This window comes from Hypanus sabinus, chromosome 5 (assembly GCF_030144855.1).
Source record: "Hypanus sabinus isolate sHypSab1 chromosome 5, sHypSab1.hap1, whole genome shotgun sequence".
Lineage (NCBI taxonomy): Eukaryota > Metazoa > Chordata > Chondrichthyes > Myliobatiformes > Dasyatidae > Hypanus > Hypanus sabinus.
In genome coordinates this window covers 70,715,738-70,736,592 of record NC_082710.1, presented here as the reverse complement: position 1 = coordinate 70,736,592, position 20,855 = coordinate 70,715,738, and the positions used below count along the sequence as shown (strand labels likewise).

The following is a 20,855-nucleotide window of genomic DNA, read 5'->3' as shown; positions in this document are numbered from 1 at the left end:
TGTACACATCATCACGCTACCATGTGATATGTCTGCGCCTCGCTTACAGTAAACACCAAGTTTGACTCATTTTGGACTTGAGAATTCCTTTGACTCAGTTCAATGTTTTGGAGTTACAGAAACATAACAAATATCACTGCCTTTTGAATAAAAACAGAAGAGATGCTATTTAAAAACTGTTCACACTAAGCACAGAGTAGCGTCTAACGGACACATGATGTGCACGAAACTGACACTAGTTAGTTCCCTTACTCTCAAATCTCTTACTATCTTTCCTTTCAGTTAGTCCTGATGAAGGGTCTTGGCCTGAAACGTCGACAGTGCTTCTCCCTATAGAAGCTGCCTGGCCTGCTGTGTTCCACCAGCATTTTGTGTGTGTTGTTTGAATTTCCAGCATCTGCAGATTTCCTCATGTTTGCTAGTTAGAATCTGTTTGGCAACAGTCTTTGTCCCAATTATGCAGCATGGTGTCCCAAATAAATGAAGTGAACCCTGGCTACTTTCTTGATTTGTTTTTGTTGTTTTAAGAGCTGCCCAAATAAGTGGCTGCCCCATTTAACCGGAATCCACTGTATTCTGCAAAATGTCTTTTTTTTGTTCTGCTTGATACAATTTACAATTCTACAATTTCAAACTGATTTTTAGAGCATTACTGATTCATAACCAGACATGTTGCAACTGGTAGAGAGCTTGCAGCAAATTTTGCAACTCCCAATCTGGTTACCCAAGGTAAAGGAGAATATCTCCACACACATGGAGGATGATACTAGAAGGAGAATGAAATCCTGCCTCTTCCCATTGTAGCTACTGAAATGATTCTACAGGGAGGGAAGAGAACAAAGAGTGAGCATGCTAGCAGAATAATGTACCATTTCAAAAATCTGTGTGGTTCTGGTTCACTAGGAAATTCACCTTTGTTAGGTGCTGAAGAAGGATCTCAACCCAAAATGTCAACTGCTTATTCACTTCCATTGATGCTGCCTGATCTGCCGAGTTCCTCCAGCATCTTGTGTATGTTGTGCTAGGTTGAATTGTGTTTTAACGTGAAATTTTCTCTTGAGTGAATGTATCTTAAAGATATTGCAAGTATAACATTACTAACTTATTGAAAGTAGGGTATAGCTTCAAATATTCCAAACTAAATTTAAATGTTGACACAACACCCACAAAATGCTGATGGAACACAGCAGGCCAGGCAGCATCTATAGGGAGAAGCGCTGTCGACATTTCGGGCCGAGACCCTTCGTCAGGGCTAACTGAAAGGAAAGATGTTGACCTCACTTTATCAGTTTGGTTATCGTTACGTGGATAGAAATTATCTTCCAATATTTTCCCCATCAGAATAGCATTTTCTTTCAGCCTAATTAATAGGCTTCCTCTTGACAACAGTTCTCTTTATGAAAGGTCCTCTCTGTCTGAGCATGGTTTAAATCACTGGCAGTTAAAAACTTCATGAGGAGATTTTTTTTTAAAGAAGGTTTTTGCTTTACCTGCGCCCTCGTCTGTGTTTTTAGTCCTTTGTAAAGAAAACACCTTCACAGTAATGAACCTATTCCACTTGTTGTATTGACACTTTGATCAGAATAAATGTTTGTTCAACTTGTATTCATGTCAGGTTAAAGCAGATCTCCTGCCATGGCTATTAGCTTATGGGAGTCCTGTAAATTATAAACTTTAACAAGCCAACCTAGTCTTGTAAAAGCCATCTCAAGAAATAATCCCATTAGATTAAAATAACAATTTCAATTCTAAAAATGAGAGAGCAAGAACAAAGGTCAAGACCTTCAATGTAGGCATCACCAGTATTTGCACAGGCCTTACATAGTCTATACCAAAGTTGAGTTTCAAAACAAGGGGAGAGAGAGCAAGCGAGAAAAATGACTAAACTAACAATGAATTCCACAATAGCTGAGCAAGTAGAAATGTTTATCATGAATAAAAAGAAAAAAGCACAAGTCCTTCTTCCATTCAGTATCTTGAGAGCTGTATAACTGTAAATTGTTAGCATGTAAACAGACTATTCAGCCCACATCTATGCCCACCAATGAGCACTCATCCATATTCCAGTACTGACTCTTTAGCCTTCAATGCCTCGACAATTTACGTGCTCAAATATATTGCTGCTGGAAGAATTACGAGCCCTGGAGTCATTAAGTTATACAGCACAGAAACTGATCCTTCAGCATGCCATGTATATATTGATCTCTTTGCCCATCGATGCTAATTTTACAATGAGGAAATTGAATATCACTAGACATAACAGTGCAAAGAAAATAATGTTAAATGTGTATAGCACACAAGAACGATACCTATAAATATCTCAGGCAATTCCAGAAAAGAATGGTGTACTTTGACTACTCAGTATTGTCTGAAGTCAATGTGATGGTCATTTCTGTACACTACTACATCCCTCCTCCAGCTTGGGAAACAAAACTAATTCCTTCTACTAATATTAGTTGATGGAAAAGAATTTCCCTGTTCTTCTTGATTAGCTGCTCAGTCCTAACTTAACCCTCATTCTTTCTCCACAGATACCTACTCAAAGGCACTCAAGAATCCCAATCAGAAAATATTTTATTTTTACTTTGAAGAGAACATTCATGGAGATGGGAATATAAAGGCCATGTCCATAAATAGAGTCAAGAAAAAAAAGTGACCCAACCGATGAGACACAAAATTTTCTTATTTCCTTATCTCCACTATGATAACTTTACCATCTAGAACAAGTGTATCATTACATACATTCCAGTTTAATAGCCTGATTCTTCCCGGACCCTATCACATCAAAGTAATGAGTGAAATTAAAGCAGGTTCTAATACTGTGACATGTTAAACATTAGGACACCGAAAAGCACAGTTCAGCTAAAATGCCAAGATATTGAATTCTGTTTGTTCTAATAGCTTCAGAGAGTTGAAATTCGCCCTTCCTCAAGTGAAAGCTCTTGGGAATTCTGAAAGTAAATGCTGTAAACATAAATACATGGAACAAGTTTGGCTCACTGCCTGACTTTGACGAACACCTTCCATTGATGTTAATGTCAGCACAACTGGTAAAGCAAAGCAGACAGCTAACACTTGCTAAAACTTACACAGAAAGACCAGAATTTTACTCCTTGTTGTTGGCAAGCAGTTACATAGAAGACTGTTTTCAAAGCATATAATAGGGAATTTTTTTTTAAAAATACATACACACACACACACACACACACACAGAATTTATATTATTTTTAAATTCACTTTGGAGCACATGCCTATTGTTGAAGAAATGTTCAAGGTACATTGAAAACACAGGCAGGGAGACAACAGTCTTCTTAGGGGCAGAGACAGGAAGCCATTCATTCAATTAGGTTATGGCTAACCTCTAACTTATGCCTACTACTACTTTTGCACCTGTCTTCCCTAAAACTACCAAAAACAATGGATTACTTTCTTATAAGTTCTATCTGCCCAAAATCCAGACATATATGACAGGGAATTCCAGTTAATCACCGCTTTTTCAATAAGTTCTTCCTGATGTCAATTGTGTAACACACAGCTGTAATTTTAAGACTCTGCTCTCTTATTCTGGGCTTACCCTATTCCCTACCTCACCAGCAAGGAAATAATTTCTCTTTACCTATTCCAGCATATCTGTTAATAATGCAATATTAATTGTGAAGAATGATAACCAGCAGGGTCATCTTCTCAGTGACTGAGGCAAAACCCAATTCAAGAGACCTTTGAACACTCTAGGTTGTAATCAACTACCCTGGCACAGACTGGGAGTCCTCATTCGTGATCATCCTGTCTAGCCAAGCCATGGAAGAAACAAGCTAGTATTTTCCTATTTGCCCTGCAAGGACAAATATATATTTAAAGATATTAGGTTGCACATTCAAATCAGTCATTCTTCTCTCAAAGGCCATGGTCTCTTCCTCAAACAATGGTGAAAACAAGAGTTTAAAAAAATATATTATGAGAAAGAAGCCAGGAGTTTGAGCAGGATATGAATGTGTGCAAATTTCTTATTCAGATATACTGCTAAATATGACCTGCCTGGTTGAATCATCACCTGGTATGGCAATTCAATTCAAATCGGAGTCAACTCGTAAGAAGTTGGCAAGAGTAGTGGACTCGGCCCAATGCATCCCTTCCTACCTTTGCCAGTATCTGCATGATGCACTTGCCTCAAGCACTGATATCTATCAAAGATCTCCACCATCTGGGCCATGCCATCTTCTCACAGCTACCGTCTGGCAGAAGAGGCACAAAAACCTGAAGTCCCACACCATCCAGTTCAAGAACAGCTCCTTCCCTTCAACCATTTAATTCCTTGAACCAACTTGCAGAAGCCTAATCACTATCCAATATAGCAACAGAAGGACCACTAACCACTTTGGTCTAAAATGGGATTTCTCTTGTTCTAATGGTGTCTTTTCTTCTAATTTTGTAAAATTTATGCTGTTAATTTCTGTTTTTCTTGTGAATGTTTGTATCTGATGTTGTGTGCCTATGATACTGGTGAAAGTAATTTTTCACTCTACTTGTGCACGCACATACCTCTGTGTAAACGAAACTAATGCAGAGTAAAGGTTTAAAATAAGATCAGTGCAATCTTAGCATCAGAGCAGGGACGAGGGCATTAGTGCCCTACTCCTGTTTTGAAGTTTTATTTCCGTGCAGCATTCATTTTAAAACTGGGAATTTCCCTGCAAATGCTCCTAAGCTGCAGCTCTTTTTAGATTTAGCACAGCAGTCACCAACGATGAGTCACCAGCCTTTACTGAAGCAATTCTTGGCAGCGTCACCATGCACCTGGCACCCTGAGAACTATGCCCAGGGGATGAGCACTACTGGTGCATCTCAAATCAAAAGTGCTTCCAGTAAACCATGTGCACAATAGCGCTTGGCCATGCCAGATAACATTACAGGCCTCGGTTTTTGCCTGGTTATATAAACCAAGTAGAACTAAAAGCAAATCTGGTGAAGCCCTGCTGCTGAAAAGGGAGTTGATCTCCTTTCAGAATTAAGGCAGCAAAACCTTACTACCAGTTCCCAGGTCTTTGCCGTAATATCCACCTCCTGAAAGTTTTTTCCCCTTTTTTTAAAAAAAAAGTGATTCTGAACATGAATGTCAGTAAGACCAAAGAACTAATTGTGGACTTGAGTCCTCAAAGAGGGATCAGAAATGGAAGGAGAGAGCAATTTCAAGTTCCTGAGTGTCAATATCTCTGAGGACCTAACCTGGAGTCAAACTTTCGATGCAGCTACAAAGGCGGCACAACAGCAGCTATATTTCACTGGGAGTTTGAGGAAATTTGTTATGTCACCAGAGACACTTAAATTTCTTCAGATATGCTATGGAAAACATTCTAACTGGCTGCATCACTGTCTGGTATGGGGACACTACGTTACAGAGTCAAAGTAAGCTGCAGAGAGTTGTAAAATTAGTCAGCTCCAGCATGGGCACTAGACTATCCAGGACTTCTTTGAGGAGCAATGCCTCAAAAAGGCTGCATTCATAATTAAGGACCCCCATCACCCAGCTCATGCCCTGTTCTCATTGCTATCATAAAGGAAGGAGGAACAGAAGCCTGAAGGCACACACTCAACGATTCAGAAACAGCTTCTTTCCCTCTGCCATCTGATTTCTGAATGGACATTGAACCCATGAACAATAATTCATTATATTGTTATTGTTGCACTACTTAATATATTACCTACATATCTCTAGAATGAAAATATATATTTATACACACACACGCTGTAATTCATGGGCTTTTTTCCCCTATGTACTTCAATGTACTGCTGGGTGCAAAGACAACAAATTTCACGACATACGCCAGTGATATTAAACCTGATTCTGATTGTGAAGTAAGATACTTCATTTCTTGAATTATGCATTCAAGAAATTCAATCCAGAAGCTGCCAGATTGTGGTTCAGACCACAGTAAATGTGGCCAACCTCCCAGGATTTCACTCCATAATACTAAAACACCAGAGAGAAGAAATCAAAACAGGTCAGCCCGAACGAGCAGGCCTTATAGATAGGCAGCAGGGCTGGAGCTACTGAGCAGAGTGATACGCCAAGCCTAGTAGATCGATACAAAGGTTTCTATGTCTAGAGCTTCATATGCAAAGATTAAGATGCCATAGATATGATGCTTGTTTCCCAAGATTTCACACAGCTAGTAGTAAAGCCTGATGGGAATAAACCGTATGTACAAAGCAGCACAGCTTTCAAGCTCTGTTACAGACACTAAACTGGAAATTACTTTACAAAGGGTGCAAAAGCATTTAGCATTATGAGTGGCCTTCAGAGTCAAACATTCTCCTCTGGCTTGACTACACTGGGAGTCCTTAATACTAGTAAAAGGTGCAAAAAACTTTGTAGCACTGTCACTGCTCCCATTGACTGGTCCAGAAATTATAAATCTAAAAAAGATGCATACCTCAGCTAAAGCAGATATTAAAAAGTTCCTCCACTAAATGTTGAACTAAGATAGTAGATTAACTGTTTTTGATTAGCTCTCGTACTACTACATCTGTTATTGTTAATTCACTGCTAATGAATTTGCACTTCATGCCACTGATATCTGAACATAGTGAGCGGGCCATGAATTCTGGCTGAACTCTTTGAAATATGGCAACAGAAACGGGCCAAGCATCGTTTATAATTCTACAGTACTTCTTAGTCTAACTACATATTTTCTCCCACCCCATCTTCCAGATCTCTCTGAAATCATCTTCAGACTGACTTTGATACACTCACTGCTCAAAGCAAAATATTTCAACCACAGCACATTACCATAAGTTCCATATTCTCACCCTTCCCAGAAGCAATTCATCATCTGATGTTGGCTATTTCACACTTGCACAGGTCTCATCCACCGGATGAAAACTCCCCAAGCTGTATGTGGGGCAAACTAACTGCCACTGAGCCTGCTGATAACATGGCTTGTGAGGAGCACACTAATTCCAGCAATTTACTAAAATCACACTGTCGTCCACTACCACAGCTTTGAACGCACTTCATAACCGCAGATGCACAAAATTAGAAATAAAGTGAATTTCTACAAAGCGATATTTAACTAGGAAGGTGACTTCATTAACCAGGAGTGACAAAACTGGGAGTGGATTGTGGAAATCAGATCACATAACATTTTGATTACAGGATATTCTAATCATACCATGGATATTAATTGATTAAAACTCAAGAGCTCACATCTATGAATCTTCTGGCAGATATGGAAGAGTAGAACATACTTAAACTTCTCCCACTCAAATAACTGCACTGTGGCACTGATGCAACGTAGCCTTAGCAAAGTGTGGTGACAAATCTTAAGTGAAGCCAAGTTCAAGCAACTGATGTTCACATAGTTTGTTGTAAAACTTTTAGAGTAATCATATTCTGTTTTTATGATCATTCCTTGCCTCTAATCTCCAGCCTTCTGTAGGTCTTGTCCACCTGTTCACAAACATTAAGAATAATTTCATTTCTCTCCACAAAATCCAAGGAGGAGTTTGAATTATGGTCCCTTCATTTGATACTCCAGACCCTGACAAAATAATTTGGCAAAACATATTTGTAGCTAAGAGCTGATTGGTCTGCTAAGCGTAAACTTCTGCATGTCCTATCTAAGACGTATAATGATATCATTTATCTGTAAACACATTTCTTGCACTCACAAGACACTACTTAACTTTCCCTCATGTCATACACATAAAAGCAACAGCAGGTTCAGTTAGCTAGGTGTTTTCGACTCTGGCACATTCTTTACAATGCTGAGGTCTCAGATGATGGGCCATCTTGACTCAGATCATTTTTGACCTGTGTATCCTCCTCAATAGTTAGTTTTATGTCCAACTAGTCTAACACCATTATCACATTTTCTCAATGCTCTTCTATGCCTCTTGCTGAAACTAGTCAACATGGATATTTCTGACCTTTCCTTCTTTATGTTCTTTAGTACCATTTATTCATAACACCATATGACCTCTTTGTGCCTTAATCATTTACTCACACTTCTAGAAATTATTCTCTTTGCCTTTTCCTAATAATTTGCTAAGATGGAGAGCAAAATGTTTTTATTTTAACTGCCATCTCCTGCACCCTTTTGAACTCTGCACTCCATCAACAGCTCTGCTGGGGTGAATCTAATGCTAGAATGTGGTGTGTCCAATACTTGAAAAGGAAGTTAACTAAATGTTGATTCATGGTTAAAATTGAATCTTGGGAAAAAATGTCCCCTGCCCCCCCCTCAAGTGTTCTTCCTTAAGAACACTTACAGACAAATGTGTGTGTGTGTATCTGTCTGTGTCGGTATACGTATTGTGCCCCTCAAAGTCTCCAAATAGAGGAGAGGTGGAATGAAGCCCATTGTTTGGTTTCAACATTTCAAATATACCCAATTTTGGAAAAATCAGTCTATTCTTAAAATTTATATTCTATATTCTGTGTTATCCCCTAAGTGAACTACAGAATTAGTGCCAATATAGTCTTCAAAACTGTTGCTGCAGTTGTTTTTTTTAAAGCAATGCAAGCTCTTGTAAGTGATTTCAGCCCACTTTAATGCCCTTGGAGTTTCTTTAGTGGTTTCATTCTCCACTCTCGACAAACTTTAGAGACATGACCAACACACAGTGCCTATAAAAAGTATTCACCCCCCCCCCACCCCCCGGCAGAAGTTTACATGCTTTATAACACTGAATTGCAGTGGATTTAATTTGGCTTTTTTGAAACTGATAAACGTAAAGAAACTCTTTCGTATCAAAGTGAAAACAGATATCTACAAAGTGATCTCTACAAACATATCTACAAAACATAAATAATTGATTGCATAACTATTCACTTTTCTTTAATAATTCTTTAATATTTAACACTAAATCACCACTGGTGCAGCCAATTGGCTTTAGAACTCACATAATTAGTTAAAAGATCTCTGTGCAGTCAAGGTGTTTCAAATGACTATAGTAAAAATACACCTGTAGCTAGAAGGTCCAACTCCGGGTGAGTATCCTGGCAAAGACTACACCATGAAGACAAAAGAAACTCTGAAAAGGTTACTGAAAAGAACAAGTCAGGAGATGAATACAAGACAATTTCCAAGTCACTGAAAACCCCTTGGAGTACAGTTAAGTCTATCAAGAAATGGAAAGAACATGGCGCTACTGTAAATCTGCCTAGATCAGGCAGTCCTCAAAAACTATGCGATTATGCAAGAAGGGGACTAGTGAGGGAAGCCACCTAGAGGCTTTTGACAACTCTGGAGGGCTTATAAGCTTCAGTGGCTAAGATGGGAGAGACTGTGCATACCACAACTGTTGCCCAGGTGCTTCACTAGTCGCAGCTTTATGGGAGAGTGGCAAAGAGAAAGCCACTGTCGGAAAAGAAACTTAGGAAACCTTGGGCAGAGTTTGCCAGAAGGCATGTGGGATACTCTGAAGTCAGCTGGAAGGTTCTATCATCTGATGAAACCAAAATTGAGCCACTTGGCCAACAGACTAAACGCTATGTTTGGTGTAAGCTGAACACCACACAGCATGGTGGTGGATGTTTCACTGCTGCAGGCTCTGGAAAGCTTGTGAAGGTAGAGGGCAAAATGAATGCAGCAAAATACAGGGAAATCCTGGAGGAAAATCTGATGCAGTCTGTAAGAGAACTACAACTTGGGAGAAGATTTCTTTTCCAGCAAGACAATGACCCCAAGCATAAAGCCAAAACCACATAGGAATGGCTTAAAAACAAACAAAGTTAATGTCCTGGAGCGACTCCAGACCTCAATCCAATTGAAAAGAACTTGAAAGGGGCTGTTCACCCACAATCCCTATGCAATCTGACAGAGATTGAGCAGTTTTGTAATGAAGCATTTTGTAAAGAAAAATTGCAGTGTCCAGATGTGCAAAGCTGATAGAGACCTATCCACACAGACTCAAGACTGTAACTGCTGCCAAAGGTGCATCTACTAAATACTGACTAGAAGGGGGTGAATACTAATATGACCAATTATTTTGTGTTTTGTATTTATAATTAATTTAGATCATTTTGTAGAGATCTTTCTTTGTTGATCACTGTCAAAAAAAAAGCCAAGTTAAATCCACTGTGATTCAATGTGGTAAAACAATAAAACATGAAAACTTCCAGGGATGAGGGGTGGTGAATACTTTTTATAGGCACTGTATGAAGCTGGAAATCCCTTTGAGCTTATAATTGAAGAATGTTCTAAACATAACTTGTCTAAAGATAAAATTCTGTGCATGACGTGAGGTGGAGGGGCATAGGGTTTCTTCTTCAGAAATCCATGATTAATGCACAACTCCTTTTTTTATTCTAAAGTGGATTGCACATCCAAATTAGAATTTGTCCAACCTTCAAGTGATGCTCATGGAATTCCATCATGACTGATTTATTATCGCTTTCAACCCCATTCCCCTGCCTACTTCCCATAACCTGTTATACTGATTAATCACAAAGCTATCAACCTCCACCTTAAAAGATATACATGACTTGATCTGCACAGATGTCTGTGGCAGTGAATTTCACAGATTCACTACCCTCTGGTTAAATAAATTCTTCATTTTGTTCCAAATGGATGCCCCTCAATTCTGAGCTTGTGTCCTCTCATCCTAGACTTCTCCACTGTAGGAAACATCCTCTCCACATCCACTTTATCTAAAACTTTCAATATTCAATTGATTTCAATGAGCTTCCCCCCCCCCCCCACCCACCATTCATCTAAACTCCAGTGAGCACAGGCCTAGAGCCATCAAATGCTCCTCATATGTTAGCCTTTTCATCCTCATGAATCTCCTCTGGACCCTCTCCAATGTGAATACATCTTTTCTTAAGCAAGGGGCCCAAAACTGCTCACATACTCCAAATGGCATTAGACCAATGTCTTTTAAAGCTTCAGTGTTACATTCTTGCTTTATATTCTGGTCCTCTCAAAATGAATGCTAACAATGCATCTGCCTTGCTGCATAAGGATTTCCATCCCTCCGCACCTCTGACTGTTGAATTTTCTATCCATTTAAAAAATAGTCCATGCCTTTACTCCTTGTGCCAAAGTGCAAGAAGACCATGCACTTCCCTATATTAAATTCCAACTTCCACCTTTTTGCCCATTCCTTCAATCTGTTTAAGTCCTCTGCAGACTCCTAGCTTCATCCCACTACCTACCTTTCCACCTATCTTCATATCATCCACAAGCTTGGCAGCAGAGCCATCAATTCTTTCATCCAAATCACTGGCATACAATGTGAAAAGTGGTCCCCACACCAACCCATAGCACACCACTAGTCATCAGCAGACAATCAGAAAAGACCCACTTTATTCCCACTCTTTGCCTCCTTCCAGTTAGCCAATCTTCCATCCATGCTAGTATCTTTCCCATAATATCATGTGAAAATACAAGTAAACAACATCCACTGACTTACCTGTCTATCCTGCCTGTTAATTCCTCAAAGAATTCCAACAGATTTGTCAGGCAAGCTTTCCCCTTAAATAAACTGTGCTGACTTTGGCCTATTTTATCATGTGCCTCCAAGTACCCAGAAACCTCATCCATAATAATTGACTCCAAAGTCTTCCCAACCACTGAAGTCAGCCTTACTGGCCAACAATTTCCTTTCTTCTACCCCTTCCCTTCTTAAAGAGTGGAGTGACATTTGCAATTTTCCAGTCCTCCCAAATCTGATAAATTCCAGAATTTATTGATTCTTGAAAGATCATTACTAATTCTTCCACAAGCTCTTTAACTACCTTTCAGATCCCTGAGATATGTCACTTAGTCCATTTGGCCTAAATGATTTATCTACCTTTATGGCTTTCTGCCTCCCAAGCACCTTCTCCATAGTAACAGCAACAACACTCACTTCTGCCCCCCTAACACTCTTACCTTTCTGGCATTCTGCTAATGTCTTCCACAGTGAAGACTAATGCAAAATATTTATTATGTTTCTCCACTGATACTTTGTCCCCCATTACTACTTGTCCAGTGTCATTTTCAAGCGTTCCAATATCCATTCTCGTCTTTCTATTCTTCATTTATCTAATAAAAATCTTATTGCATCCTCTTTTATATTATCAGTTACCATACCTTCAATTTTCATCTTTTCTCTCTATGATTTTTTAGTTGCCTTTGGTTGGTTTTTAAAACCATCCCATTAAATTTTGCTGTATTATATGCCCTTCAAGATGAAGCCACACTCAGGTTGGAGGAACAACATCTTATATAGCACTGGGTAGCCTCCAACCTGATGGCATGAACATTGACTACTCTAAGTTCCATTAATGCCCCTCCTCCCCTTCTTACCCCATCCCTGATTTATTTAGTTTTTTTTCCCCTCTACCCATCACTCTGCCTGTTCTCCATCTCCCTCTGGTGCTCCCCTCCCCCTTTCTTTCTCCTTAGGCCTCCCGCCCCATGATCCTTTCCCTTCTCCAGCTCTGTATCACTTTCACCAATCACCTTTCCAGCTCTTAGCTTCACCCCACCCCCTCCAGTCTTCTCCTATCATTTCGCATTTTCCCCTCCCCCCACTACTTTCAAATCTCTTACTATCTTTTCTTTCAGTTAGTCCTGATGAAGGGTCTCGGCCTGAAACGTCAACAGTGCTTCTCCCTATAGATGCTGCCTGGCCTGCTGCGTTCCACCAGCATTGTGTGTGTGTTGCCCTTTCTTTTGCTTTATTTTTAAATATCTTTTTGTTCCCTTGTCAGCTACAGTTGCCCAAGCCTTCCTTTAGAGTATTTCTTCCTCTTTCGAGTGCATCTTTCCTGCACGTTCTGAATTTCTCCCAGCCACTGCTGTTCTGTCATCCCTGCTAGTGTCCCCTTCCAATCAACTTAAGCCTGTGCCTCTCTCCTGCTTTTGTAATTCCCTTTACTCTAATGGTAATAATGACATTTGATTTTATCTTCTCCTTCTTGAACTGCAGAGTGAATTCCATTATATTATGATCCCTATGTCCTAAGGGTTCATTTACCTTAAGTTTCCCTATCAAATCTGGGTCAGTGCATAATACCTAATCCAGAATTGCCATTCTAAAGTGCTCAACCACAAGCTGCTCTAGAAAGCCATCTTGTAGGCATTCTACAAATTCCCTCTTGGCACTAAGCAGACTGAAATTCCCCATGATTATCGCAACATTGCCATTTTGGAGTGCCTCTTCAACCTCATGTTGCAATTTGGAGACCAAGTCTTTATGTATATTTAAGGCTTTAAGGGGAACAGGCACAGGAGTGCTCTGCACTGGCTGTCTATTCCTTTTCCTCTCCTGACATTTACCCAGCTACCTCCCTCCTGCAGCTTAGAGGTGACTACCTCTCTGTAGCTCCTACCTATCATCTTTTTCTCCCCCCATATGAGCCAAAGATCATCAAGCTGTAGCTCCAGTTCCTTAACACGATCGGTAAGGAGCTGCAGCTTGGTGCATTTTGTGCAGATGTAGTTATCAGGGAGACTGCAGGGGTCTCAAATTTTCCATATCTTATGCAAGGAACACTGCCTCCAGGTTCATTCTCAGTGCACTAGTTATGTACAAATAGAAAAAAAAGTTACAGGAATCTTTCTTACTTATTTACTTAGAACTGCTACTTGTGCTTGTCCAAGCTTGTTCTTGCCTAAACCTGGTGAGCCAAAGCGGGACCACTCCGACAATGGCCGCTCCACTTACAACTCTTTTTTTTAAATTGGCACTATGCTGATTTCTGCTCACTGAAAGAAAGTTGAAAGCTCCCGAGCTCTTTTTAAACTTCATGCTGCATCGCCAACGTACAACCTCATGCTGGTTTCAGCCCACAGAAAACATTTCCCAGTAATGCCTGTTGCTCTGTATAGGCAGTTAGAACTAATAACATATCCAGTCACTGGCCAACATAATACAATGCACAACATTGACCATTGCACCTTGAGTACTTCATCTAATAATGTTATGATCCTAACTGCACTTTCTGTCAGAGGTTGATGCTACCTCGACTGATGATAAAACCAAGATGTACTATTGTACTACTACAGCTTGATCACTTACAGGCAATTTTATCTTGAAATCTTGCTGCTTCCTGCCCTTTCTGCCAGTGGCTAGATACTACACAGGTCTACTTCAAAATTAGTATTGATATTATTCAAAGTCTTTCCATATTTTCCTGAATAAATTTCTTCTCTCTAAATGGAGTCACCATGGTAACAAGTCTACTTAGATATTCTGCTTGGACCAACAAGTCATCACCACACATCCTTTCTTCTGGTATGACCAAAACTTTTCCTCAAAACAGCAGTGATCAGCTGCCTTTGCAATAGCAACAAAAATTGGTGCCACTTACATGCACCTTAACTGACCTTTTTTCAGGCATGTTATCTCAGTGTTGCCTTCTGACCATAAATGAATACCATTTTGTGCCTGATGGACATTTCTGTTGCCATTTCTATCAAAACTGCAGATTTTCATGGCAGATTGAACTTTTAGATGTTTAAACAACCAGAACTGAATCTGTTTGACAATTATATCAAATACAAACTTATCTTGCCACACGTTGGTTTAGGAATTCACCCAAGATGCAACATCTGGATAAACCCTCAAAGTACCAGGTATGTTGCTATTTTGCTCCACTTCTCATCTGTACAATAACACTACACTGAAAACTTATCTTTCCTATACACACTCCTGCAGGTTTAATTCCTTGTAACAAACTTTGTTCTCTGTTCTAAAGACTACCACTGCTTGTTTCTTCCTGCACTTATCATTGCCTGGCAGATTTACCATTTCACTTGTACACAGAGATTTCACTACTGTGCCATTTCCTTTCCCTAACTAGTCTTCAGATCCTTCGGTCAGTGGTAGTAATCACTAATTGCAATAGAATCTTTCAAGTGTTTCTTAAGATCACCCTTCTCTTCTGCAGTGCATTGAGATCAATTGTTTAACCTATCTTTAATTGTCATTTGTAGTATATTTGAACATGGTCTGTGAACCAGATTTGTAGATCTGATAAGCACCATCTATAATGACATCCAGGAGTTTAAAACCATGCAGACTACACATGGCCCCTATGTGACATGAGCTGTCTGTAGGTCATTAACACATATCATAAGCAAATATACCACACTGTACTTTGGGGAAATGAGTTCCTTCTTAGCTGCAATTGGCCTACTTTTTTGTCCAAGATTTAAAATCTGTTTCCAGCAAAGATTCATATGAGAGTTCATGGGGAAAAAAATCAAAGGGGTACAGGCTGAGCAGCAGCAGCTCGGTGAATGTATATAGTCAGCCAACACAAAAGATTATCCATGCTTATTCAGTCCAAATACAGCTCCTCCATTCCCAGAGACATGCTGGTGAGCAGGACAACAAAGTGACAGCCACCACACAGCCATGCAGTGTTCACAGATTCACTGCTGTTGTATTCCCCACACCTACAACCACCTTAAGTGCCAAAAGAATGCCGTGGGAGATTAATTTGATTTGCTTGGGGTCATTTTCCCTCCCATCTGGGCAATCATCTGGCAAAAGCATGATCTTCCTGGTTTATAAATTCCATCAGACTTTCGTTGCAACAACATTCATTGGTTGCATATTTGATTCTGAATTAAAGATAAACATTTACCCTGAAAATCTCCTTGCAATACTGTATCATTAGAGATGCCAGCTTTCTATAAGACTTTAAACTGATGCTTGATCTGCCAGTTAAATAAATGCAAAAGCTCCCATAACACTATTTTTGAAGTTGGTAAAGAAGTTTCTATGCTAAAATCAATCTCCCAGCTAAAATCGTTGAAAACATCTTGGTACACTCATTTTTATTTGCTGTTGTGACATTTTCTTCATGAACTAGATGAAAATTTCCTATATCAACCCTTCAAAGTTAATCCTTCAAATACACCTCACTAGCTAAGATACAATAAGATATCCCAAAGGTTCAAAGCCAGAACAAATTGCAATTAGCAAGGTGGCTGCAGAGCAGTCTGGCAGCAAGCCATAGCAATGAAATAGACCTAGTTTAAAAAAAATGGATTGATCAAATGAGGAAGTTTTATCTACATTTAAATAAGTGGGAAAAAAGGAAAAATTAAAAAGACTGAGTAAGGAAGAAAGAACAGTGCTGAGGGACTGGATAGAAAAGAGAGCTAATACTAACAGTCATATTTAATTAGTACTAAACACTTACTCCTAGTTCATAGCTGTTTGACACTGTCCATGGATGGGCTCAGAGTGCACTATGAAGAATGCCTGTCGTGAGATACATTCATGGCTCTTTCCCACTGCTGAGTGGAATGGGAACTTTAGTGCTACACACCTCATGTTCATACTTACAGCTGTTATTCAATAACGTCTTGAAAATTCTCTTGTCAAAACAAACACCAAGCACTTGCTATTTCTGCATTCTTTCACCAAGACGCCTATTGATACCCATTTGAAATAGTATTAGTCTTTATTTTAACATGAATGGATGGTTTAGTACTCAGCATTATAGTACAGAGAGGAGGGTACAAGACAATAATCTGTGTATAAAACTTCATCGTGATCATCCCGGGCAAAACTTTTAACTAATTATTTATTGACATATAATGCAGAGTAGGCCCTTCCAAACCTTCAAGCCACACCTGCCTAGGTAATCCCTTAATTAAATCCTGGCCTGATCACAGGACAACTTACAATAGCCAATTAACCTACCAAATGGTACATCTTTGGAAGATGGGAGGAAACCGGAGCACCTGGAGAAAACCAAGGTGGTCATGGGGTGAACGTGACCACCCCATGGTGGCAGGCAACAATGGGAATTGAACCCAGATTGCCTGTATTGTTAACCACTGTGCTACCAGTGTAAAGGACAAAGTCTGTAGCATCAAAAAATGAACCATTACATATTATACTCCATAATTTGTTTTAACATACTTCATCACACTTTCATGTAATCCACCATGAGCTGCTTACTTACAGCAACTGGTACTCACCTCTCTCATAACTTCGCTAAAGATCCACGTTACAAGTTCAAATTTCTCACCCCAGCATCAAAGAATGATAGCAGCACTATTTAAAACATACTTTCTGTTTACAATTACTGTGCTGTTTCTGAATGCTTGCTGTGCACAAATTGGTTGCTTTATTTGCAAAAATCAAAGTTCCAATTCTACTTTTACTTAACATGGTGGAGAGTGTTTTACAGGGAAAAAATATTTATTTGCTTCCAGTCAGGGTTGTGACATGGTGCATCTGAAATCACAATATAATAAAGCACCTTGAGGTTCCACTGTACTTCACTGTCTATGAATTGCTATCAAAATGGAAAACCCACTCAACTTATGTAAACAACTTCTTAAAGGGGAAAAAATCCTGTTTAAAACAGCAGCACTTTTGGCTCAAGTGACCAGATTCCCTTGCCACAGTAACATCATTTTCTAATAAATACAAGCAAATATCATTACAGCTCAAAGAATTAGCTGTTTATCAAATGGCCAGCTCTGCATATCTCATTATATCTTACTGTTATAGAAGGCTTCATTATACAACAGATATGTTACCTGGGTTTCAGCACCTAAGTTACAGGGAAAGATTGAACAAGTTAGTTCTCTATTCTTTGGAGCGTAGAAGGTTGAGGGGGGACTTGATAGAGGTATTTAAAATTATGAGGGGGATAGAGAGAGTTGAAATGGATAGGCTTTTTCCATTGAGAGTAGGGGAGATTCAAACAAGAGGACATGAGGGGGCAAAAGTTTAAGGGTAACATGAGGGGAAATTTCTTTACTCAGAGAGTGGTAGCTGTGTGGAATGAGCTTCCAGTAGAAGTGGTAGAGGCAGGTTCAGTATTGCCATTTAAAGTAAAATTGGATAGGTATATGGACAGGAAAGGAATGGAGGGTTATGGGCTGAGTGCGGGCCAGTGTGACTAGGTGAGAGTAAATGTTCGGCACGGACTAGAAGGGCCGAGGTGGCCTGTTTCCGTGCTGTAATTGTTATATGGTTATTATATTAAAGTTACATTTTGCATCTGGGCAAAGAGACTTGAAGCATTTTCTATTTTTTTTCCATATTATTGAAGAACTTTAAAAACTATGATTCTGAATTTTGCCTTTACAAGAGGTGCAGTGAGTGCTCCTTAAGTTACTTTTTCCTCTACAGTGCAGGTGCTTTAATCCAATTTAAACAAACTCAGAGGTGGGCAACTCAAAAACCTGGTTCGATATAATCCTCATTTCCATGCTATGTTTTACATGTGCCGGTTTGCTGCAAGTTTGGTACTTGTTGTATCAGTTAACTCTATCCCTGTGCTTCTTCATTTCAACCACACGGCTTCATTCACTTCATTCTGACATCAACACACCACCTTCTTGACAAATTTCACAATTTACACAACTAATTCCAAATTTGAAGTGAAAGCTGAATCTGGAGAATACACAATTCAAATACACAAAATACATGTTTTATTCATGTGCTACAAACATTCAAGGAGGCAATTAAAATGCTAATCCTAATGGCTATTTATCCTTCTCAATAAGCTAAAAACAACTGATAGTGACTTGTTTGCTGGGGCAGTGGAGGAATTTCATACTGTATAACAAAAAACTTCCATTCACTGAAAAAGGCTCCTTTTTACATTCCCTTTTGGGTATTTTGCTGCAACCCCCCCCCCCCCTTTCGAAAACTGACCTTTTCTGCCCATTTACTACTCATTCTCAATTTAATTAAGATACAGCATGCAGATGCCAGTCCACACTATGATATACGGGCAATGAGACATCTTAAAACCCTTCCAAAACAGTATATACACACACATGACCAGGCAGTTTAGCAAGACAGCAGCACCCTACTGCAGCATGAAAATTCCAGTTTACAAGCAGTCCTTTGCCATGGCTGTGTGCAACCGTTATCAGTCTGTGGCACTGATATTAGCAACACAGGGCTTTTTGGAAATTGCCAGTTGCTGAGAGACTGGGGAGCGTACTAAAAATCTCCCTCTGGTCTAATGGTGCAACAGGATTATATTTTGTTTCCCTTGCTGCCTCTGACCTTGCAGTCCTTGAGATCTTTCGTTACTTCTGCTTTTATGTCTAATTGACAGTCATTAAACAAACGAAAAATAAACCAAAAAAGGTCAAAGTAATCAGTACATAACAACCAGCATCTTATCTGTATCATTTTAAATTCCTTTATTTAATTAAACTTTACTTTCACAGCATTTGGGAGGAATGGTTTCACTGTAAACATCACAAATGACAATTTTAAGAAAAAATATTAATTGGTGTTATTGAGTTTAACAACACACATCAGGGAGGTGTAAACACAGTACCTGTTCCACGGTACCACTATCCCTTTACTGTGCTCTGACAAAAACAATTCAAACCTAAAAGAGGAAAAAAATCTACATAAGGATAAAACTGATCACGTAAGTTTTCCTTAGCTTAAAATGAAACATATCACATGATGAAAGCAGTCCACAATATTACAAATAAGTTAATTTCAAATATATCAAAATGCAAATACTGCATTAGTATTTTTAATCAAAGTAATATTGTCAGCCATGTTGGAGAAGCTTTGACTAATTTTCTGCACACCCCCACCTTTTCCCTTCTTTCATGACATCGTGCAAAGTAATTTTTTTATATACTCCTACTTCAAAGAAAACAGCAAAATACGAAACGTAAGATCTTACTGGTACATAAAGATCGCTTGAGTGTCAGTATGTCCCTCAGCGCCGCAGAAATCCAGCAAAGTGCAATCTCTCCCCTTTCAAACAAATCCTAACGGGCAGCCATCTTGCTTCCTTCTGCTCCTCTACGAACGCAGACTAGCCTCCGCATCAGTATTCAGATGACGGTCTGACATCTATTATCATCGACAACGAAACCCCAATGTTGCTCTACCCCGGCTCCAAGTGTGGACGTGACTAGCATGTGCTTCATCCAGTGAAGACACTGTCAGGAAGATAGCTTTGCTTGTTTGGGTAGTTGTAAATCATTTCCCCACCAGGTCCTTAAACACAAAGGACCTATGATTTCTAACTGCACAATAGTGAGCACTCGTCAGGTTGAAATGAAATCCTGGAGTGGATCGGCGCGGAGAAGGAGTGCTCGCTGCTTCTATTGCCACACGCAACTCTCATCAGTCACCCATAGCCAGGTTTCTCAGGCTAATAAAACATATCATTTAACTGACTGCCACTCATTAATAGTTTTAAGGTTTTCCAGAACACCCTGTTTCTTTCTTAATAACCTTTTTGCCATCGTCTTTCACTACTTCTAAAATTCCTACCTAATTTCCAGTAGGTCAAATGAATGAACTCAGTGACTGCAGGCATGTGTCAGTGTTCCAGCAATACAGATTCAACCCTAAAGCACATATGTGGACCTGCTGAATAAATGGTGCAAATGCGTACACTATCCAACCATCACCTACTGATCATATGCCAATCATATACCTCCCATTTAGCACCTTGAAATTTGCTGCTATTTCTCTGAAAACTGAATGCATGTTTATATTTCATAAATAAAAACAAATATTAGTGTGTGCTTTTTTCCCCATTTAAGTGTTCATGTGTTAACACAAGTCTCATGTTGATGCTGCCTTTACTTTTCTTTGCTCTAAGAGAACAGGTGGTTTATATCAGGCCATAATCTGCTCAGCCTGAGTTCTGGCACAGCTTTATACTGTGCCTTGCTGCCTTCTTGCTCCTTATCCCACCAAACCAGTGTGACATTTGTTGACTCTGAATGGAGTGCACCACCCCCATCAGCTAACTGGAGAGAGAGTGCTCCAAGCAAAATGGAGATTTTGTCCATGTAGAGTGGGGGATGGGAAATGCTTTCTAACTTTCTGAAGCTCTTTTCTCTGACTTTAAATTACAGGGTTAATCTATAAGGCAAGGCACAACACATGTCAAT

The 20,855-nt window shown here is 39.5% G+C and overlaps 1 protein-coding gene across 3 annotated transcripts in view; it reads right to left on the bottom strand.

Moving 5' to 3' along the window:
* The window catches only part of LOC132394236 (methylcytosine dioxygenase TET2-like), a 177,747-nt gene extending 157,780 nt beyond the window's left edge, over positions 1-19,967 (bottom strand). For 2 of the 3 annotated variants that reach the window (XR_009512229.1, XM_059970114.1), the window contains exons 1-2: positions 19,628-19,967; positions 19,265-19,318 (exon numbers count right to left, since the gene is read on the bottom strand). The gene's annotated coding sequence lies outside the window, so the exon portion shown is untranslated. The remainder of the gene's footprint in view (positions 1-19,264; positions 19,319-19,627) is intronic. The other variant, XM_059970115.1, reaches the window with a different exon arrangement.
* Positions 19,968-20,855: the final 888 nt, after the last annotated feature.